The sequence below is a fragment of the Schistocerca piceifrons genome, chromosome 1 (assembly GCF_021461385.2).
Source record: "Schistocerca piceifrons isolate TAMUIC-IGC-003096 chromosome 1, iqSchPice1.1, whole genome shotgun sequence".
Classification (NCBI taxonomy): Eukaryota; Metazoa; Arthropoda; class Insecta; order Orthoptera; family Acrididae; genus Schistocerca; species Schistocerca piceifrons.
Window position 1 is genome coordinate 1,065,209,145 of NC_060138.1, and position 24,600 is coordinate 1,065,233,744.

General features: G+C 42.5%; 1 protein-coding gene and 1 non-coding gene across 2 annotated transcripts in view; both read left to right on the forward strand.

Moving 5' to 3' along the window:
* Positions 1-24,600, forward strand: part of LOC124797911 (UDP-glucosyltransferase 2-like) — a 133,515-nt gene that overhangs the window by 19,031 nt on the left and 89,884 nt on the right. The window lies entirely within an intron of this gene.
* On the forward strand, positions 18,021-18,094 carry Trnat-ugu. The gene has a single exon. It is a non-coding gene; the product is annotated as a tRNA-Thr (tRNA).

Sequence of the window (24,600 nt, forward strand, 5' to 3'; positions counted from 1 at the left end):
CCCGTGTACACATTTGCCCGACAGATATGCTGTTTCAGAGTTAGTGACGGAATAACTTGTAATTTTCACGTGTCGGACGCTGGTGTTGTGCGTTTATCTGTTTGCTTGTGGGATGTATCCCCTGCTACTAAAGGTCATTTTGTACAGGCCTGATGCAGGCATCGTATAATTTGTGAACGGTGATTGGATGTGAACAGTGGACACTATACATCTCCAGAAAGCTATCTTGTGCTCGTATCTGCCAAGAGCAAGTGTTTCACGGAAGTATTTTTTCGTTTTTACGAGCGGTCTTCTTCTGGTCGGTTGCAGATTAATTCCCTAATGGTGCTGCAGGGAGGGTAGGTCAATGGCTGTGTGAGAGGGTCTTCCACTCTCTAATTTTACCCTAAGACAGTGAAAACGCTCTATGACTCCCATACACAGAGAGATAGATCGTAAATTACTGGTATACTTTGATGATTTATGTGTTCGAGAATTAAAACATAATGGACATACTGCACAGTAATCTATTCATATTCGCAATGATACTCTCTAAGTGGGGAGAGGGTGGTTTAGCTATGATACTGAAACTGGAGAAACATGCTGCCACGTCACTGGCCGATGTTGAAGTTACTCTTAAATTGGTAAAAAATTGTTCTTGCTATCAGCTATGATGCTCATTATTAGAGCACATAGATGGTGCCGTTTCCATCCCATCCATGCACTGGCACGCTATTGGACACCACATAAAGATTGACTGACATCGCTTGTTTGAGTTGTAGAGAAAGTTTAACTATTTCCTTTCAAGTCCAGGTGGGCGTGGCATTCGCGAAAATTCATTACAAGTCCATGGTAGTGCTCTCTGGTAGTGTCAATATGTACTAGGCCTCGAGGTGAACACAATGTATGCCACCATCTTGAATAACTGTAGTCGCATCATCAGATGACGTCACGGACGACAGTGCCCTCTGCTGGTGGTGGTGTGTACTAAGTCAGTTGGAGCCCAGACCTCCTGGCGAACACACTGGATAGTAGTGCTGTCTCTAAATGTTAAAATAAAGACTGGTGCATGATTTCGATGGTTGACGATTAGCAAGCATGTTTTGCAGAGTGTTTTAGATGGATTATTATTTTGACAATTTAAGAGCTGTTTGGGTCTCTGGATGTAAATGTGTTACATTATTTACGAGTGGTTTGCATGTCTGTAGGCTGTGCAATGCGTTATTTTGACAGTTTACAATTAGCAGTTGTGTGTGCGTAGAACATTATAGATGAGTTATTTAGGAGTAGTTTCCAGGTATGTATGCTGTGTGGCATGTCAGAGTGTGTGTTCTGCATCACTGTGATAAATATTCTCCATCCCTAAATAAATGGTTCCAAAATAAATAAAGTACACTCATTCCTCTCTCCAGCAGCCCAATGAAGACTGATTCCATTTCCCACGAATCGATAGGAAGAGGTGGCGGTCGGGTGACTGAGGTTAGTCCAAGAGTCCTTTCTATGCAGCAATTTTCTTAGGTTGGTAGCGAAACCTCAAGTGACCTTTTTTTACTGCCAAAATTCAAACTTGGCGCCAGTTCCTAGGAAGAGGTGGTGGTCAGGTGACTGAGGTTAGTCCACATGACCTATCTTCCCACGATTTTCTTAGGTTGGTAGCGAAACCCCAAGTGACTTTTGTTTACTGCCAAAATTCAAACTTGGCGCCAGTTCATAGGCGGAAGTGGCAGTCAGGTCACGGGTTAGTGGAAGTAGACCAAGTGGGCCTATCTTCCCACGATTTTCTTAGCTTAGTAGAGATAACCGTGGTGTGATTCATTATGCTGTTGGAATTTGAACTTCCTGCCATTTTTCTGGGGGAGGGAAGGGGTTAGGTTAGTGGAGGTAACCCAAATGACCTTCTTCCTGCCAAACTCCGCCGTCTTGAATGACGTCATGGCCGTGATCTTGGATGACGTCATCACCGCCTAATGGATACATCTGGCAACAATGCAGAGTGGCTGAGGTTCCAATACTAAAGGAGGGCTGGGATTGGTCGACATGAAAACAAAGCGTTCTGTGCTGTTGTTCCACAATGCAATCCAAATGGAGAACAGGAACGGAAACAATGTCGCAGCCTGCCCAATAAGGAACTACAGGCCACAGTCAGAGGAAGCGCCAGTAGACAGTAGACACATCCCCTTCCAAGACGTGTCACATCAGGCAACTAACGCTCGACAACAACTAAGCACTCCCCACTATGACTAACCCACAATTAAGGACGGCGAAACACATCTATGGCGAACTAAGAGGGCAAACGAACAAAAGAAAAATTGAGACAAAATTTCCAGACCACAATTGGCCAGCAGAGTCGAAGAGCATCTCAGAAGAGCACGTGGATGCAGGATATTTCCTGGTTTACACTATATAGTAAAAATTGTTTCAGCATTTAAAATGGTATGCTATTCTCACTATTTACATATTATGTATAAGCAAGGGAAAGCAAGAAACACGTTACATTAAACCATGTAACACTGTATTACATTTAGACAATCGAGTGAGAAACAACACACTGGGATGCAATGGACAGAGCAAGTATAGAATAAATTTGATAAAAGTGGGGAACGAGAGTAAAACAGGCAGAGCAGAGAGAGAGGGAAAGAGTAATGGTTAAATAGAGTGTTTAAATCACTAATTGATTTCAGTGCTGAGCACTAATTTATTTCACTGCTAAGCTTTAATGATAGTGCGATAATCACTGTTTAGCACACATATTATTTACACATGAGGGAAAAATACACAGGCACCAAAATGATTACGATGGCACTGTAAGATAACTTTGCATGCGAGAACTTAAAAAAACCTCTTTTCACTGTCACTTAATTGCACTTGAAGACACATGTAGCAATTCTTGTTGCCTGTGGGGTGTGGAAGGGATGGGAAGGCGTTGGTGCCGACAACGAGAGCGTGGGGGCTGTGGGATTGGGGTGGCGACGGCGGGGGTGGGGGGGGGGGGGAAAGGCTGGCTGGCAGACAGGCCATCCCTGAAGGCGCTATTTGGTTGTTGTTTTACCTTCTTGTCTTCTTCCCGCAAGTCCGTAAGGAATTGCACACTGTCGGATTGCTTTTTTCGCGTTTGCAGTCAAGGCTAGCATCCATATCGTGGCCGTGCTCTTCGGTCTGGGGAACGGTTTCGCATCAGGGACGGCGAGTGCCGTAATTTGTATGTTACGTGTATCGTTTGGGCTATCATTTGTTTTCATGTCGGCCATAGATTGCTGCTAGCCCTGCTTAGGAGCCGGTGTTGTGCGGTATCCTTTCCGTTCCAGATTTCGCAGTTGGGCGATTCTTTCATATGGGTTAGGGCCTGCCTTTCATTATTTGGTACGGTGTTGTGCACGAACTTGTACCACATGGATCTGGCATGCTCTGGTATTGCCAGTTCTGGGATTTTTTTTCGACACTATTCGCCAATCGTGGTCTGGAAATTTTGTCACAATTTTTGTTTTGTTCATTTGTCGTGTTAGTGCGCCGTAGATGTGATTTGCCGTTCTTAATTGTGGATTAGTCACAGTGGGGAGAGCGTAGGTCTTGTCGAACGTCAGTTGCCTGTTCTTGTTCTCCATTTGGGTTGCTTTGTGGAACAACAGCGCCGTCGACAAATCTCAGCCAACACGTCGCCTATGACACTTCGAATATCTCCCGCATCCAAATCCGGTAAAAGATTCCCCTTGGATCGTTCGTGCAATTTCTGTTAGTGCGCAAAGTATCTGTGCCATATACCAGGCTTTCGACAGGATCTTAGTGTTGATGTGTTCGACTCTTTGTCTCAACAATAGGTTTTGGTTCGGATGGGTCCTGGCGAGCCCTCTTATTGTCTCTAGGGTTGTTCTTTAATGGATATTTTTCTATGGGGTCTGAACGCGCGATGACCTTACGCACTATCAACTCACACACTTGAGATCTGCAGAACTATCACTCACAGATACGACTTTGCTGTGCTGCGTAGTTCCGGTGTTAGTTTTAATTACCGTTAACACATGTTCTATTGGATGACAGCACATAGCACGGACTAAATCGGTGTTTTGGTTGATACTCTATCTACATACGATGTTTGGTACCGATCTGAGAATCTCGGTATAAGCAATGGAAAAGTACAAGAACCGTTCGTCAATTTAAAATCTGAAATTTTTTAATTCTTACAACACAGCAGTAAAAATTGTGGGCACTTACAGCTTTTTTCTTCAATACTACACAAAAATTCAACAAATGTAATTTGGAAATCCAGGGCCAAAATAAAATAAATGGGCACATGACTAATTAAAAGAGTAGCATATGAAGCCAAACAGCAATTGCACGTAAACGAACTTGAAGAAAAAGATTTCTCCAATTTTTCAACTGTTGTGTGTTCCAATCTGACCTAACTATCGCCGAAAGTATTTACCAAGGCATGACATTCTATGTGAAAGTACGCTTGGAAGAAATTAAAAAAAAAGGGTATTTGTTTCATCCTCACAGAGAACACTTGGTATGTTGATGATGGTGATCTCAAATTATTCTACCAATTTTGGCTTCATAAAACTTATTTAATAAATGAGATAATCGAACTTCATCTCAACACACAGCTTAAAGCTCAATTTATAGGACATTGTGAAAAGCAGGAATAGATTGAATTTTGGAGATGAGTGCCTAGCAATAATAAAAATTTACGAGACTCTACGCAGTTTATTTTAACACTATTTCCTTCAAGCTATCTTTCTGAAATTTCGTTTGTGAAAATGAACTACTTGAAAAATAAATATCGTAATTGGTTGTCCTGTCACTTAAAAGACGCACCGAGGATTGCATGCAGTCCAAACGACGCATACATGGTCGAAATAGTCGAAAAGTACAATATACGTCAAATAAATTAGTATTTATATTTTTGTACCTAAGTTCACTTTGGATTTAAAATCAATAAAAATCCACTTTTAAGAAATGCTGACTGTTTTTATTGCCTTTGGCTTGTGAAGAGTGCCGGAAACGAAGGGGCTTATAGGCTTTTTGTTATTTTGAAAGTTTGAGATTGGAGGTATTAGAATAAAGTTTTGATAATGTAACATAATTTTTTAACGAGACTACTAGCTGATCTTGCATAAACTAGTCTGAAATCAACGTCAGGACAAAATACACTGATCCCAGATTCGTTTTTGATGGTGACTCAAAATAATCAAATTACTGATGAGTCCCTTTTTTCCCTGCATCCTTCACGTGTGCCTGTCAAGGGACAAGAAAATTGTAAAATTGTGCGGTACAGGTGAACTCCATTTCTACAGGGATGTGGTAGACTGGACTCAGTTAGACAGTCGCACTGTACTTTTTCTTATAGTTCGTTCACAATTGGTTAGCAGCACTTCATGTTATTTCATACATTCGCACTTAAGATGATAGTCATTCTGTGAGATTGCAATAATAATAATAATAATTTTATTGCTATGCAGCCATTACAGCAACAGAAAATGTTACACATATAATACAATTCAACTGATATTTAAAAAAAAACAGGTTTGTTGTTAGTGTCACATTATTACAAAATGGTTCAAATGGCTCTGAGCACTATGGGACTTAACATCTGAGGTCATCAGTCCTTTAGAACTTCGAACTACTTAAACCTAACTAACCTAAGGACATCACACACATCCACGCCCGAGGCAGGATTCGAACCTATTACCGTGGCGGTCGCGCGGTTCTAGATTGAAAGGCCTAGAACCACTCAGTCACTGCGGCCGGCACATTGTTACGCTGAAGCGCCAAAGAAATTTGTGTAGGAACGCGTCTTAAAATACAGAGATAGGTAAAGAGACAGGATACGACGCTGCGGCCGGCAACGCCACTATAAGACAACAAGTATCTGGCGCAGTTTTTAGATCGGTTGTTGCTGCTACAATGGCAGCTTGTCAAGTTTTAAGTGAGTTTGAACGTGATGTTATAGTCGGCGCACGAGCGGTGGGACACAGCATCTTCTAGGTAGCGATGAAGTGGGGATTGTCCCGTACGACCATTTCACGAGTGTAGCTTGAATATCAGGAATCCGGTAACACATCAGATCTCCGACATCGCTGAGGCAGGAAAAAGATCATTCAAGAAAAGGACCAACGACGACTGAAGAGACTCGTTCAACGTGACAGAAGTGCAACCTTGCCGCAAATTGCTTCAGATTTCAATGCTGGTCCAACAACAACTGTCAGCGTTCGAACCATTCAACGAAACGTCATCGATATGGTCTTTCGGAACCGAAGGCCAACTCGTGTATCCTTGATGACTGCACGACGCAAAGCTTTACGCCTCGCTTGGGCCCTTCAACACCGACATTGGACTGTTGATGACTGGAAATACGTTGCCTGGTTGGACGAGTCTCGTTTCAAATCGTATCAAGTGGATGGACGTGTACGGGTACGGAGACAACCTCATGAATCTAGGGACCCTGTATGCCAGCAGGGGACTGTTTAAGCTGGTGGAACCTCTGTAATGGTGTGGGACGCATACTGTTGAAGTGATATGGGACCCCTGATACGTCTAGATACGACTCTGACAGGTGACACGTACGTAAGCAACCTATCTGATCACCTGCTTCCATTCATGTCCACTGTGCATTCCGACGGACTTGGGCAAACCCAGCAGAACAATACGACACCCCACACATCCGGAATTGCTAGAGAGTGGCTCTAGGAACAGTCTTCTTGGTTTAAACACTTCCGCTGCCCACCAATCTTCCCAGACACGAACATTATTGAGCATATATAGAATGCCTTTCAACGTGGTTCAGAAGAGATCTCCATCCCCTCGTACTCTTACGGATTTATGGACAGTCCTGCAGGATTCATGGTGGCAGTTCCCTCCATCAGTAATTCAGACATTAGTCGAGGCAATGCCACGTTCTGTTGCGGCACTTCTGCGTGCTCGCGGGGCCCTACACGATATTAGCCAGGTGTACCGATTTCTTTGGCTCTTCATTGTATATTACAGTTGAAATGTTCATTTATATCGCGGAATGTGTGAGTAACTACCCAGTCATACAATATTTGTTTGAATGCTTGTTCCGGTAATTCTTGTAAAGATTGTGGAATGTTATTAAATAATTTATGCCACATGAGTTCATAGCTATTCAGTGATTTGGACAGTCTGTGCTTTGGGTTATAAATGCAACTGTTGCCTTTTGTGTTATAACAATGTACATTTTCTCTACTTTTTTTCAGTAACTTCTTTTTTGCGTAAAATGAAACATAGTCTATGTGTAGTTTATTACAGTCATCATCTTTCATTCACAAAACAATAGTTTACGTTGCGATTTATAAGTGTTCCTCCATAAAATAATACCATATGTTACTATGCTGTGGAAGAAAAAAAAATAGGCTGTTCTAACATACGTTCAGTAACTTCTTTTTTGCGTAAAATGAAACATAGTCTGTGTGTAGTTTATTACAGTCATCATCTTTCATTTACAAAACAATAGTTTACGTTGCGATTTATAAGTGTTCCTCCATAAAATAATACCATATGTTACTATGCTGTGGAAGAAAGAAAAATAGGCTGTTCTAACATACGTTTTGACTACACAATCTGTAAGTCACCTTAACACATAGATCACACTTGACAGCTTCCGACTAATATATTGCACATAATGTCCTCAAGATAATTTATCCTCTAAATATACCCCCAAAAGCTCAACATAACTTGGATCATCTGACGGAATCTTGCCTTTAGGATTGTTGTCATTCAGTAAGAAGCCATTTGCTTTAAACCAAATGGATGCTTGATACATTGTCTTTGCAACACAACATTTAAGGTTGCTGATATCATTACCACACTGAATTGCTGTCTTAAACAACTTGAATAAAATTTCATGAGTGTATATGACATTTTCTATGACTTGAAAAAACTCATGTAGTGGAAAGTCACAGTGTTTTTGACATAAATTTGTTTCAAAATTATACCCTTACTCATTCTTCTTTACTTTAAAGTAATATTAACATATTTATGTGTTGTGACTGACAGGAATGTTCATGTTAGTTGCAAACAGTAAATTAACTGTTTGTTGATGTTTTATCATCCTGACCGTTCTGTAGCTGCTGGTTACAAAGCCCCCCCCCCCCCCCCCCCAAGCATATATCTGCCTTAGTTGATTAACACTTGCAACCCATAGTACAAAGACTTCCCTCCTACATCAAAGACACCAACCATATCCTAGATCATCTGAAATCCGCACCCATCCCACTCTCACCACACCCCTTGCTTGCCAAAATTGATGCCACCTCCCTCTATAACCAACATCCCCCACACTGTCTGCTGCTGAACGTTTTCTCAGTTAGTGCCCACCTGATTCAAAACCTATGACATCCTTCCTATGCATCTTACTCAGCTTCTTACTTACCAACTACAACTTCACCTTTGAGGGGCACACATACAAACAGATCAGGGTTATGGCCATGGGAACCAGGATGACTCTTTCCTATGCCAACCTTTTCGTGGGTCACTTCGAGGGGGCTTTCCTAGGATCCACAAGTCTTCACCCCTGGATTGGTTTAGATACATTGATGACATCTTTACCATATGGAATCATGGTGAAGCTGACCTGCTAAAATTCCTAGAATCTCTGAATACCTTCTTCCAATTAAACCTCACATGGTCCTATTCTGAGTTCCATGCTACTTTCCTTGATGTTGATCTCGTCCTCACTGAAGAAACCTACCAACCAACAAAAGCACTTACATTTTGACAGTTGCCATCCTTCCCATGTCAAACGTTCCCTCCCATACAGCCTTGGCATCAAAGGCAAATGTATTTGTTCGGATGCAGACTCTTTACAGCAATACACCACCATTCTTACCTCAGCCTTCACTGCATGTAATTATCCCATAGCCTAGTTAAAAAGCAGATTTCCCGAACCATCACATCCAATCCTGGTACTGCTGATCATTCCAAAAAACAACTTCGGAGCACACTATTGGTATTTCAGTATTATCATGTTCTGGAATGTGTTAATCAGCTACTCTGACAGGGGCATGACTTCCTAAAATTATGCCCTGAAATGAGATTCATTCTGTCTGAAATTTTCCCACCACACCCAGAAATATTCTTGTCAAACCCTATGCTCCTTCTGCACCTATCTCCCTACCCTATGGATCCTACCCCTGTGACCATCCCTGCTGCAAGACTTGCCCTAAGCACACTCCTACCACCACCTATAACAGTACTGTAACTCGCAAAACATACTATCAGAGGGAGAGCCACCTGTGAAACAACACATGTCATATACCAGCTGTTATGTAAACACTGTTTGGCCGTCTATATCAGCATTTCCCGAAATGTACCCATTTTCCTAGATCTCTCCAATCCTTTTCCTTCACCCCTCTTCCTTCCACTTCAACCCTTCTGCAAGAAGAAGGAGCCTCTGGTTCCGTAAGCTTGCCAATTACAACTGTCTTTTATGTGTGTGTTCTGCTGCCCTTGGTGAGTAGATTTACTATCTATTCAGTTAAATAAATTAATAAATGTTAATGTTTATTAACTGATTGGGAAGGGTTCAATTATTGTCTGTTCTCTTATACCACTGCTTCATAAACTCCAGATCATTCTGATACTCTGGGTGCAATTTATGTTGGTGTTGCAATGCTTTCAGCTGACATCTCACATCCATTGCGTTGGCTAATTGTACAGATTCCCTCTTCCAGTCAATGAAATTCATCTAAGGAACAATTGTGCTCTTCAACAGTGCCTGACAACTATTACTAATGCTGTATGGTTCTCGAAAACAGTCAGTCTTACACCAGTTATTATTATATGCTAAATATTTGTACTCAGCATGTAGTATGTATTCTGTTCACAACATGTCACTTAGAATCATTGCCTGTATCTCCCACTATCAATCTCACATGCAAATATGCTGATTCCAAATCATGATTGATAGGTGTTCACATGTTATTTTAATCCAGAGTAGTAAACTTGGTCCCTATTTGTGATGTAGTCACTTTATGATTGTCAATGACTACTTGGTCCCAGCTTGTGATGTATTTACTTGGTGATCAACAATGATTGCTCATTTGGTGTAGCACGCATGATCCTGTGGAATTGTGAATCAGCTCTTGTTTTCTTTTTTTCATATAACTACAGTCAGGACCACAAAATGAACTAGCTGAAATTATTGAATGAATTTCTCCCGTCAACACAATGCTGGCATGTCTGTTGTGTGTACTACTTCATTACAATTCTCTGAATACACATTTTTCTCATGCCCAGTGTATGATTCTTACTGCATCTACAGCTAGGCGGTCCAAATAGTTCACTTTACTGCCATTATTTATGCCCCATACAAATGTACTATTTCCATGTCATATCCTTAGAGATGTTAATTTTTTATATTTTCTGATAGTGTGTAACAGCACAAAAATAAATGAACAAGTTCCATAGAAGTGAATGCAGTAATTAATCCGGGGAATTTCTGTGGTTTCTGACAACAGTGCACTGTGCCTGGACATTTTGCTCCTATGCCACAAGACAACTCTTTCTTTGGCTGTATCTTTCCTATTATCAAAAGGGCAAGGGAGCTTCCCATCAAAAATTTGTTTTAGCTTAAGAGGTGTGTATAGATAGATGACAGATGTTAGTAAACAATAGTCCTGTTTCGGGTACAATATCAGAAGAAATTGTCAACGTTTTTCAAAGAGTTATTATTTGGTTCTCTGCAAAAGTATGACCCTTGTTTCTATAAAAGAAAAAAAACCACAGTATCATCAGTTCTATCAGACAAATAAATAACACCAGTGATGTATGAAGCACATGAACAGGAGTCAGTGAATAGGACAGACTATTCAAAATTTTTGAGTATACATTATTGTTTGGGTATACATTATTATTGGAGTTCTCAATCTGAAGACTGGTTTGACGCAGCGATCCGTGCTAGTCTTCCTTGTATAATCCTCTTCCCCTTTGCATAGCTGCTGCAACCTACATCCATTTGAATCTATTTACTGTACTAAAACTTGGTCTTCTTCTACAATATTTACCCCCATACATCCCTCCATTATTAAATCTATAATTCCTTGATGTCTTAGGGTGTGTCTTATCAGCCAATCACTTCTTTTAGCCAGATAGCGCCATAAATTTCTTTTCTGGCCAGTTCAACTCAGTACCTCCTCATTAATTTCCCAACCTACCCACATAATTTTTGCTGTTATTCTGTAGCCCCCCACTGCTAGTCAAAGGTTCTGTGTTGATGCTCTACATTGTCTTTACCTACCTGGAGATGTGCATTTTCAGTGTTCCAGAGATCAACTTTGTGTGGCACAGGATATCATCTGCAGGTTTTTGCCCCTTGACGAGAAGGTCCAGGTTGTGTCTGAGTTCCCACATCCCACTAAGTGCAAGGAACTGTGCATGTTTCTTGGAACTGTGAATTTTTCCAGGCACCACATAAAGGATGCCAGGAGTGTGCAAATAGTGCTCAAGGCTGCACTCTAGAGTGATCAAACAAAAGGCAACAGGTCCATTCCCTGGATGGCACAAATGTCTAAATTTTGAACTAACAAAGCATGACCTCTCACAAGCTGCCCCTCCTAGCATAACCTCATCTGACTACTCCATTCACAATTGTAATTGATGTCAGCCAGTCTGCCATAGGCACAGTCCAGCAGCAACACACTGAAGGGAGTTGCAGCCCCTGAAATCTCACAGAGCCACAGCAGTGTTAAGCCATGTATGATCACTAGTTCCTTACTGTGTATTTCAGAACCTTGAAGCTGGGGTGCCATTTCACAGTTTTTAATGACTACTGCCTCTTGACAAAAGGTTTCTGTTGCGAAGAGGGCATGCAGATATCGCACAGTTCACCACTGTTGTCCAGCATGTTGCTGGAATAGACAACATAATCATCAACTGCTGATTGTGTGCCTTTACTGCTCCACTCAACTATTTGGACCTCACCACTGCTGCCTCTATTGCCGATGCTGATCTCCTACAGCTGCAAAACGATGTAAATATTGGTCTCAGCTTGCAACCGTGTGTAATGCCAGGCACCCACAAAACCATGTAGTGCAATGTTCATGCCAGTACTGACCGGCCAGGCTCCCCCTTGGAACGTGTCCGTCCAAACCATCCCCCAGAGTTCCACAAGGCGGCTTTCAAGCACTTGCACAACCCTGGATCTGTGAGTCTGCTGTGCTCCTGTGGGAGTATTTCATTTGGCCCAATATCCAGCATGATTGCACCAACTGGGCCCACACCTGCATCCCATGCCTGTGCTCTAAAGTAGGCAGGCACATGCATACCACTGCCCCCTCCCCCCACCCCCCAGTGGACCATCACTTCTGATATCATGAATATCGTAGTCTCCTGCCATCATCCAATAGCCACTGGTATCTCCTTACTATAATCGATAGGTTCACCCAGTGGTCTGAAACAGTACCTCTGCCCAACATAACTTGCTACCAACCTGCTGCTAATGGCATGGTGGAGCAATTATACAGATCTCTAAAAGCTGCTCTCACATGCCACTCTGCAACTTGGACTGCTGCACTGCCTCTAGTTCTCTTAAGTTTGTGGGTAGCCCACAAAGCAGATTTGGGAACATCTGCTGCCAAGCTTGTGTATGGACAGCCACTTGCCCTCCCAGGCAACCTCACTGAGCAACACACCCTGCCACCCGGGACAGGCATGTCACCCTTTGTGCAGCAGCTTCACAACTCAGTGGCGCACCTGCACCCAGCACCTCCCAGGCAACACGCTGAACACCAGTCCTTCATGCAGTGGGATCTCAGTATAGGTGCACAGGTGATGCTGTGGATGAGGCCTATCAGTTGTCGCTCTGCCCACAGTACTCAGAGGCCTGAATCTCATCCTCTCACACGGCACAAAGATGCTCTCCTTGCAGCTCCACAGCATTGTGACCAACGTCTCAATCACCTGAAGCTGGCATAAACACGCAACCTCTCGAGCCCATGTGTGCCGCTGGCCATTGTGATTTAGGTGGCATCAAGCAACTGTGATGATGCCTCACCCAACACTGCCAAGCTAAGTGGCAGCCCATGGGACTCCAGGAAGGAGGCTGCCTTGCTGTTTGCCTTGCTGACCAACTCGACAGTGCTGCCAATTACTCAGCCACCTTGTCCCCACTGCTGAACCTTCCCTCCCCGACTGTGGTACCTGAGTCGACATGCAAACACGCCACACCCCAGGCACTGATGGGCCATTCACTACCACTGCAGCACCAGCGCATGCCCTCCTAGTGGTGGGTGACCCGGCCTACCAGCATGGGGCACCCGCAGTGCATGCCCATGGCACCACTACAGTATGGTGTACAGTATACCACCCATGCAGGGCACACACAGTGCCATTCTCCATTTGCCACCTGGCAACATACCAGAACACTACTGCCACTATTGTCACCCGTGCCCCAACTGTGCACCATACTTCAATGTGGAAGTGGACCAAAGTGCAGTGCCACCCCTCACCCCCGCTGGTGATTTGGCCATGGGACAACGCAAAGCCAACCATATATGCTGTTAACATGCCTGCCACTGCAGCATATGCTGCCCTGCTGTCTCTACACTGCAGCCAGATATGGGGAACATGACACATAATCACTGCCTCCACTTTCACTACCACAGCTGATGCCCCCCTCACCAGCTCCACACTGCCATCTGGTGCAGGGGCTGCAACCACCACCACTGCTGTTGGCAGTGCACCCCTCCCTCCAAACTGTCTCCTTCTCACAGTGGGAAACTGTGTAGCAACATGTTACAATGCATGTGCGCTTGACATCTGCCTGCTTCAGCAGGCAACAACCGTGGATGATGTGGATCGGCTGTGTCCAAAGTGGACTGAAGTAGTGGAATCTCTGTACACCATGCAGTGCCCTGTGGCAGCCCTGTGGTTTTTCCAGAGAAAAGCATGCAATGGAAAGAGCTGACTGGCACTTCCTGCACCAATGGTGAATGATTGAAAACCTCACCTGAGTGAGATAGTGCTTCGTTGTGACTGTCTTCTGTGCTGTGTGGACTTGAAGACAGGACTTGCTGTGAGGTGCAGTGACAGTATTCTGGTCGTGTACTTTTGCAGAGAAGATGATGCTGGTGAGTCTGTATTGCAAGCTTTGGCCAGAAAATGATTGCGGACATATGCAAAACCTTGCTGAGTGCTGGTGGTAGAGTGTTAGAATTTTGCTCACACGGACCAATTTGAGATTGATGTTTTTCACTCTATCCCCAGCAGTTTCATGGTATTGGTAGGCTACTTCCCCATCATGAAATTCCCAGTAATGACTATATTATACTGATTAGTATACCACATGTCATCTGATTGCTGTATTCTGCCACATGTGTGCCCACAAGTTTTCTTTTCTTGTATTTGCTAGGTATGGAATAGGTGTGTAAAATTTTTGACTTTTATAATTCACTGCTTACCACTCTCTGAAACCTACAGTTCTGTGAGGCTTCTTATTTAATTTAATCCTGTTCCAATAAAGGAACCAAAAAATCAAGATTAACTTCCATATCCTGTTCACCTTTTTCCCTGTTAATATTAATACCTGTACGTACTAGTGTACCACAGGGTTATGTATGCAAGGTCAGTGAAGAAAGAATTCCCTACACGTCTATTGTCTTCTTGTTTGAACTGTGTATTGTTCTTGTTTCACTTCCATACAAGGCTATTCTGCAGATAAATATATTCAGAAAATACAGGGTGTACATAAAGTCCAGGAACACTTTCAATTATTTATTGCACAAGAACTAAACATTGTACAGATGTCATACATATTGCATTTTGAAGAGAAGCTCTGAAAGTTTTTTTTTAACGAACATTCAATATGCAAACCATGAGTGACCCAGCAGACGTCAATATGGTAATTGAATTAGTGCCATACCCATCCCAGCATGGCATTGTTGACTGTGGCAGTCACTTCCCATATTCTCTCCTGGAGCTCTGCTACATCACGTGGTAGAGGCGGTACATACACCAGATCTTTAATGTGTCCCCACAGAAAAAGTCACATGGTGTGAGATCTGGTGATCGGGGAGGCCATTTCATGAAACAGCTGTCACTTTCTGTAGCACAGCTGATCCATTGCACCTAAGCTCGCCATGTTTGCGACTAGCGCTGACTATCGGCAGATTACCAAACTACACTGTGGTGGTATACATGAAGAAAACTTTCAGGGTTTATCTTCAAAATGACACATGTATGATATCTGTACAATGTTTGGTTCTTGTGCAATAAATAATTGAAAGTGTTCCCAGAATCTAGGTACACCCTGTACTTCCTAAAATTTACATTTATATCTTTTTTTCGGAAATGCTTTTCTCGCTATTAACAGTGTACATCTTATATCCTCTCAAACTAAGCCTTTGTAAATTATATTGCTCTCCAAATAACAACAATCATCTTCTATTTTATGTTGAAAATTCTAAACTAATTATCTCAGCACTGTCTGATTGAATATGGCTGCATTCAATTACCTTTTTTATATTTGCCAATGTTCATTTTATAACCTACTTGCAAGACACTGTTCTTCCAGTCAGTTGATATTTCTATTCCAGTCTCACCCCCTTCTATCTTTCATGCCCAACTGTCATGTAACTGCAGTCTGGTTGCCATACAAGTTGCTATAGCCTTTTACTCCATGCATTTTATCTTCTTGCCATCAAAATTTCCAACTGTGTATTATAGTTAACATTGTCCAAAGCTACACTATATCAAACAAAGCTATAAATGTAAGTCTGTCCTTTTTTAACCTATCTAGTAAGATAATTTGTAGGTTTGGCATTGCCTTTTGTGGTTCTACATTTTTCCAGAAACCACACCTGCCCTCTCTGGTGTTGACTTCCATCAGTTTTCCATCCTTCTGTAAAGAACTTGTATTGGCATTTCACAACCAAGTTAAATTAAACTGATGTTTTGGTAATATTCACATCAGTCAGTATCTGGCTGCTTTGGCACTGAAATTATTACATTTCATTTTTCACAGCAGGTGGAATAATTTTGAAACTGTCTGTTCTCCTAAGGATTCTGAGGGAATGTCATCTATTGCAGAGACCTTGTTTTAACTTTGGTCTTTCTGTGCTGTGTCAGATTCTTCTCATGAGTATCTCAACCCCCACCTGTTCTTCCCCATTCCATAACATCGCCTTAGAGTTCATTTCATTTCAAAATCCCTTCTACATAATTCTTCTGCCTTTCAGCCTTACCTTCCTTGCTTTGTACTGGCTTGTCATGTGAGTTCTTAATATTCATGCAGGGGTGTGTCTGTTCTCCAAAGGACTTGTGGAACTCCAGTGCATAGTGATAGGAAATGATAGACAACACAGTGGTACAGAATACACAATACACTTTATTTTATAGAAACATGATACATACAAGAATATATGACATAACACTCTCTGACCATCAACGCAAACATACCCACAGAGTGCTCACCGCTCGCCCCCCCCCCCCCCCCCCCCTTTTACTGCTAGTGCAGACCACAGTGTGGAGATCATGACTGGTGTGTGTGGGTGAGGTACCTCTGGTACATGTGCATTGGGTGGGTCCATGAGCTTACTGTCCAGAGAGGGTAGGCATATAGTGAAGATGGTCAGGCAGCCATTAACAGTGAAATGCAAATGCAAAGTTGCAAGATTGACATTATCAGGTAAGGTGAGAACTTCCCAGAAATGGTGTACCAGGGACTCAGGTGAGATGGTGCAGTCATCATGGCCCCCTGTGACTACCAGCTCCTTGTCTGTAACCATGAGACTGAGATGCACTGGTTGAGAGTTTACCAGCGTGGGCCACTTGGAAGTCTGTCCTGAGCAGCAGAAATGAAGTTGGACATCAGCTATAGGATGGAGCCAGATTGTCCAAGCAAGATGGTAGTCTGCATAGGCATGGCATGTTCAGTGAGCTGGGGAAGCTGAGATGCAGGGTGGCAGGCAGTGCTGCAAGCAGGTGCTAGCTCAGCCTGGCAGGTGGCAGTGTCAGATTGCAGCCGCAGACTGGAGCTGGACCGCCCGGGTGAGGCTGGTGCATTTACATGCATGGCGTGGTCAACGAGCTGTATAGGATCAGTTGCAGTGCGACAGGCACACAATGGGTGCAGGCGCTGGTTGGGCATGGACAGCAGCATACTGTGCAGGTGATGGCACAGTGTGGGTGAGGCCATTCTGCATAGGCGCAGCATGGGGCAGGAAGCAGCATACTGTGCAGGCACATATGCAGCATGGCAGGGATTGTCTGACATGAGTGCAGGCTTGGGGGAGGTGAACAGCAGGACTATAAGTGCAGCGCCAACGACACAAGGTGCAAAGGAGCAGGCACAGAATAAGCAGCAAGTGATTTACTGACCTTGGTAAATGGTGAGATAGGGGTGGCTGCATCAAGTGATGTGAGGTGTCAAGTAACAGGTGCAGGTCCGTAAGTGTAGGTGATAGGTGTGGAATGGAGGTGCTCAAGGGGCGATCAAGCCTCTGCAATTTCTGCCTGCACTGTTTGGATGTGGCTGTGCAAGGACACATTGTACTGTCAGACGCAAATAAGTGTCTTTTGTGTGTCCTTATTCTGTTGACAGACGTGTAGTAAGTGGTCAGTGCAGTCCACACACTGTTTATGTACCACTGCATGGGCTTGTCCGAGGGTGAAGGATTGTTGGCATCATCGCATTGGGGCAGTGAGGTGGCCGAAGTGCGTGTACTGTCAGCAGTGTGATCAGGAGGCATGTAGAAGAGTTTGTTTGCATGCAGTAAGGGCATAAGGCAAAAGGCCCATAGGAAATCAGCACTCAGGACCATCTCTGTAACACTGGCAATGGTGAACGACCATGTGAAGTGTGTATCATAGCCAGGGTCTTGAGTATGTGTCTGGAATCCCTTAACAGCAACAGGAGAGCCATTAGCAGCTGTCAAGTGAATGTGCATGTCTGCAGACATAGGCAAGACAGGTGCGTGAGGGGCAAATATCTATTAGGTGCATTATGTATGTAGATTGTGGGCAGCTGGGAATGTGGGTCTCACGGGAAGCGTGCAAGGGATATGTCCCTGCAGTTGCACTATTCGTCTGTGTCCTCGGTGGCTCAGATGGGTAGAGTGTCTGCCATGTAAGCAGGAGATCCTGGGTTCGAGCCCCAGTCGGGGCACACATTTTCAGCTGTCCCCATCAAGGTAGATCAACAACACCTGTCGGCAGCTGAGGGTTTTGACTAATTATCATATAATCATTTGTGATGTAAACCACTGCTTCTCAGTATATTTATTCCTTCATGAAATTTGTTGCAAGTAATATATCTCTATTTCCAACAAATAGATCAATACATAGTCTAAAATGACTTACCTTGGTCCAAAAAGTGATCCAGTATTCAGGAACACATATTTTCAACAAATTGTCAGCAACCATTAACAACTTGGCTTTAGATAAAGCATGGTTTAAACAAAGTTTGTAAGACTTTTTGATAGGCAACTCCTTCTACTCTATAGAAGAATATCTTAACAGGGACTGTTTGGCCAGATTAAGTAAAAATGTCTGTTACATTTCAGTTTTAGCAGCACTTAGTCACTACAGTTAAGATTATGTATTTTGTGCATGACAAATTTGTTAAAAGTGCATAACAATGTTTTATTCTGACAGTATCCTGTAAGTATTTTTCCATTTTACTGTAATGTATCCACTTATTTTGACAATCTTCTGACAAATGGTCAGGGTTGTAAGTATTATATTCAGATATTTTAGGTTTTTTATGTTATAGTTTCTGACATGTTCCACACCCATGAGAATGATCTCATTTTTTGGGTCTGTGGAACAAAAGCTGAATCTAATCTAATCTAAACCAAACAAACTCCAAAACTTAGAGTAACACACAGTCCTACATCCATTGCTGCACTAACATTGCTTGCAAACTATTCAAAAACATTAATCCCACATTAGTGTGCACAACTTACTCCAACATGCCCTGTGAAAACACAATCCATTTCAAACACTCCACCCCTTATGATCTCATACAACACAACGCAATTACATCATGAGTCAAAGGTTGAACTGGACCCTCTGGTCCACACACTTTAAATATTTAACAGTAGGCTTCTTTCCAAAGATTATCTCATAAGGTGTTTTCCTAAAGTTCTGTTTTTAAAGGTATGCAGCTGCACAAACTACTTCAAGCCAAAATCTCCTATCTATCCTTGCTTCAGATAACAGGCATCTTCAGATATGCATTAAGTGATCTGTTGCATCTTTCAGCTGTACCATTTAATTCATGTACACAGGGATGAGATGCATTTAAAATGATTCCTTTCTATCTTATAAACTGATAATCATCTGAATTTAAATATTCCTTCCCATTGTCACATTTCAATTTCTTAATAGTTCTACCAGTTAAATTTTCAATTTCATTAACAATCGTAAACTTGATTTTTAGATTTGACAGTGTAGACTCTAGCTTCTTTACTGCTTGGGTCCATTCACATTAATGTGACCGCATCCTATGTTCAATACCAACATGCAATAGCCACTCACAGATGGCAGGTGGCAGTGCTAGCAATGGAGAATATATAAAGTGGGTCAGTGGGACATGGAAAACAGTGCAATCATAGTCATTATGTGGAAACAGAGTGATTTATCTGATGTCCAAAATGTCATGATCATTTTCTTTTGAGCCAAGGGTGGCAGCATTTTCAAAATGTATAAGTCTGTAAACTTTTCATGTGCCGCTATGATTAAAGAATACTGTGTATAGCAAATTGGCACTATCCAAAACCAGTGAGGCAGCTGTGGTGCACCATGGGACATAGATGACAGGGCTGAATGATGGCTGTGGAGATGAGTATGAGCAAATAGACAAATAACTGTTAAGGAAACGACCACCCAGATTAACCCAGGGGCCACCTACATTGTCTTCTCAATGACTGTTCAGTGCACATTTCTGTGTATGGACCTCCACAGCAGGCACTTGGTTGATGCACCCAAGCTGAATGCTGTTCACTGGTGACAAAGGCTGGAACTCGTATGCCAGTACTGCAGTTGGATGTATGCTGAGTGGTGTTGAGTGACCTTCTCAAGTGACTCACATTTTGTGCACAAAATGTCTGAAAGCAAACACCCGGCAACAGTTGTCAGAAGGGCTCAGGCTGGAGGAGGCAGTGTTATGTCCCAGGGGATATTTTTTGGCATTCCCTGAGTGATCTCATCACAATGAATCAACAAAAGTACACATCTATCCTTGGGGACCATGTCCACCCCTACTTATGGCTTGTTTTTCTTGACATGTTGGCATCTACCAGCAGGACAGTGCAACATGTCACACAGCTTGCAGTGTACATGCATGTTTCAAAGAGCACCAGGATGTGGCTAGCATTCTACCCTGGCTGCTAAACCGCCCTGGCCTAAACCCAATCAAGAATCTGTGGGACCACCTCAATCGGGCTGTTTACACCATGGCACTGGAGTCAGCATGGCTCCACATCCCTGTCGGTAACTTCCAGAACCTCATTGACTCTCTTCCTAGATGTCTCACACTGGTTGGTGCTCCAAGAGGTGTTTATTCAAGCTTTTGACAGGTGGTCACATACGTGGGTATTAGGGGAAACGAACTGGCAGATGTGGCTGCCAAAGACACATGTTCCCTCCCTCAAGTTTTTGAATGTGCCGTCCCCCTCCATGCTGTTACCTCCCTTTTGCGTTTTCGTGTTATGCATCAATGGGAAGAGGAGTGACTGACAGTCGGTGAAAATAAGCTGCATCTGGTCAAGGCCACCACGCGGCCATGGCGTACGTCCTACCAGTCATGCAGGCAGGATGAGGTTGTCCTCACTTGCCTCCGCATCAGGCACATTAACGCATGGTTTTTTACTCCGGCGAGAGGAGGATTTGCCCTCTATTTTGCAAGATGATGCAATGATTATAGTTAAGGTCTTACGGTTTTGTGTCCTGTCCAATTCGTTGCCTCGGATTTTAGGGAGAGGATTTTAATGTGCTGCTGGGTGACTGGCTCACCCAGGTTTTAGGTAAGAGGTCCGCCAGTCACAATTACCTACTTGTTTCACTTCGATTTCTGTTCTCTTTTCCTTGTGTTTCCTTTCCTTTTTTAGTGCGTTTCTTCTCTTCTCCTCTTGTTTTGCCTCTGTATGTGAGGATTTGGAACTGCATCAGGTCTGTGTCTTTTAGCCGTTCTCCTTGTTTGCTGTCCGTCTTCGTCGCTTCACCGCATGTGTTCCTGTTTCTATGCATTTGGGCGCTGATGACCACGCTGTTTAGTGCCCAAAAACCTCAAACCACACACACACACACACACACACACACACACACACACACACACACACACTAGTATGACTGGACAATGTATAATCAGCAATAAAAATATTTCCTCATGCTAAATGTGAGTTGAGTGAGGCCCATTCAGATCATTTTGAATAATCTCTAAGGTTTCTTTTTCTAAGCTTCTATTGCTTTCAAAATGTAAATTGCACATTTTATTTTCAAACAAACTTTACACTTCATAAACTCTGATTTTAAATTTGTTGACAATCCATCTGGTAACTGATGTTTACATAATGTATCCAGATCGTTAAAATTTACATGTCCCAGAGTACAATGCCATTTCTCCTTTACTGATATACTATCCTTATTACTCATATTATTTACATTAATAACTTTCTTATAAATTGTACTTGTCATTTTGTACAGCCTATTTCCTTAGAAAGTGATCACAAGTAAGTTATTGTCTTTATCAAAAACTTTTGAGGAATTGTCTGCAGGCACAATTTTATTTATTTTTTTGTCACTTTAGTATTGGTAATCAAAATTCTACCCATGTCTTTATGTAAAATACATTTTTTTATTTGAATTGGAATCATGTCATCATAAAGTGGAAAATAATTAATCATATTTCCAACTTTTGCAGCTTGTCAAACTTCACCATCCACAGTTTTTACATGCATTTGGTCTTGTAAATATATGCACTCAGAAAAATAACTATCATTATTGACAACATGATCTATACAACCACTGAGTAATAACCAGTTAATCTGTACATTGTTATCTGACTCAACATTATTACATGCTATCGTAGGTTGTACCTCCATTACAAAGCTGATCGTGGCATATTAGTTCTGTTGATATCTTCTGCATCCTGGATGATGACCGCCTCTTCAATCTACTCACCTTTAACATGTGACCAGTTGTTACTGCTGCTATCCTGTCCATTTTGACTATGTTGTCAACTGTCATGACTGCCTCCTCGAGGATGTCCATGAATCTCTGCTTGTTCCTGACTGGTAACAGTCCTTCTGGAAATGTCCTTGTTTGTCAAATACATAATCCAACTGCTCCTGGTAGCTCATAGTGGTTTGGTTCACAGTGTAAAATGCATTTGATTATGCACCTTCACTTTCATCCTTGTTTTTTAAATCCATCATTTTATTTTACTTTTAATGTATTCAACTGCCTGAGATTTTTCTTTCAAAATTTCAATTAAGTCCTTGCTATAGTTCAAAGATTCCAGCAAGGATCTCAGTGTATAGTTTTCTATCACTTAAGTGCCTGCTAATTTAGTTTCTTCACTGAAACTTCCTGGCAGATTAAAACTGTATGCTGGACCGACACTCAAATTCAGGACCTTTGCCCTTTGTGGGCAAGTGTTCTGTCAAACCAGCCAGTCAAGCATGACTCACAAGGTATCTTCACAGCTTTACTTCCACGAGTTCCTCATCTCCTACCATCAAAATTCACGGAAGTTCTCAAGAGTTTGCAGGAGAAATTCTGTGAAATTTGGAAGGTAGGAGACAAGGTACTGGTAGAAGTCACTATAGTCTCTAAACTTCAGTTTATTCAACTTGTTTCTGCAAATAAATTGCAGTGCTGTCAGTTCCCTGGAGTATAATTCATCAAACTTTTTCATTATCTCAAAAGCAGTTTCCTTATCACTCACAAATTCTGGTTGCTTGTTTGAAATTGATGCATATATGTAGCTCAGTGCAGTTAAATTTCTTTTTCCCAAGTACCATATTGCTCAAACTCATATTTGCTCTTGAAGTGACTGTGGAGGATTTCTTTGTTTTCAGATACATTTCCATTCACTGCTTCCAGTTCCCAAAGTCTTCTCCAGAAAACACTGGTATCTCAATATCAACCATGTCCTATTCATTAAGCACTTTTTGAATAACAGTATTCTTTTTAGTTCATAATGGATCACTACTTTACCAAATAACAATCTTCCTTTTACTTAGCAGCTGTGAACTGCCTCCAAGTTAAGAATATTTATTAACAGAAAGCTAAAGACATTTTACCTCTCTGTTTACACATTGAGCACAATCACAATACAGAACTGATTGACTACAATATGTATATATACACTCACTGTTGAGAGCCCTCTCAACACTGTCAATACTATCACTGTAAATGTGCCACATTTCAAAAATTATATCAAGGTACTCAAAACAGTTTCTTCATGATTAACAAGGGCTAAGTCCTGTAGTGGTCCTGACAGCTTTCTTTTGCTATTTAAATACTGGTTGTAAGCCTGCATAATTACCCTGTAGTAATATTCCATAGTTCAAGTGGGAGTGGAAGTAAGTGAAATAAGCATATAGTAGGAGGTATTTACCAGCACAGCTGCTCAGCTTGTGGAGCAGGTAGATTCCATACGCTAGTATGCAATATAATCTTTTGTATGGTTATTTGTGCTGAGCTTTTGGTCCATTTAAAATGCTAATAGTTTTCGTTCAGTCCAAATGCTTCTAGTCATGACAGTGAACCAGTCATTGTCTACAGTTTCCTTGTCCTTTTTCTGTATTACGTTTTTCTGTAACAGGACTGAAGTACCTACACAAGATACTTCCCACCCCTCCTGAAGTCATGTTCCATTGACCACCCAACCTCCACATACCCTAGTCCATCCCTATTCCACTCCCAATCCCAACAGATTGCCACAAAGAGCATATCCCTGTGGAAGACCCAGGTGTAAAACCTGGCAAGTTTACCCATCCCACAATTCCTACTCCAGTCCTGTCACATGTTTATCCTATGCCATCAGGGGTCTGGCCGGCTGTGAAAGCAGCCATGTCATTTACCAGCCTTGCTGCAATCATTGCACAGCTTTTTATATTGGTGTGACTACTAACCAGCTGTCCTCCACGATGAGCGGCCACCACCAAACTGTGGCCAAGAGCAACATAGACCACTGCATGGCACAACACACAGCTGAACATAACACACTTGATTTCAATGGCTGCTTCACTACTCAAGCCATCTGTATCCTTTCCTCCACCACCAGTTTTTCTGAACTTTACAGATGGGAGTTATCTGTACAACACATTCTCCACTCCTGTAATTATCCCACCCTCAACCTACACTAAGATACTGTCCACAGACTCTACACCCTACACCCAAAAGTTTCCACCCCCTCTGTCTTATCATCTCCTACCCATTCTCATCTCCCACCCTGTTTATTTGCAGCCCTCTGCCAATGCATTCATCTGTCTCTCCCCGCTCCTCTCCTTTCTTGCTCCTTTTTTCCCCACGTCCCTGCCCCTCAACCTCATGATGCTGTGCCTGTTGGCAGTGTACTCCCTGCACACTCCACCAGATGGTGCTTGTCTCTCTCCCCACCCATACACTACTCTTCCTTCCCCTTCCCTGCCCCTTCCATATTGC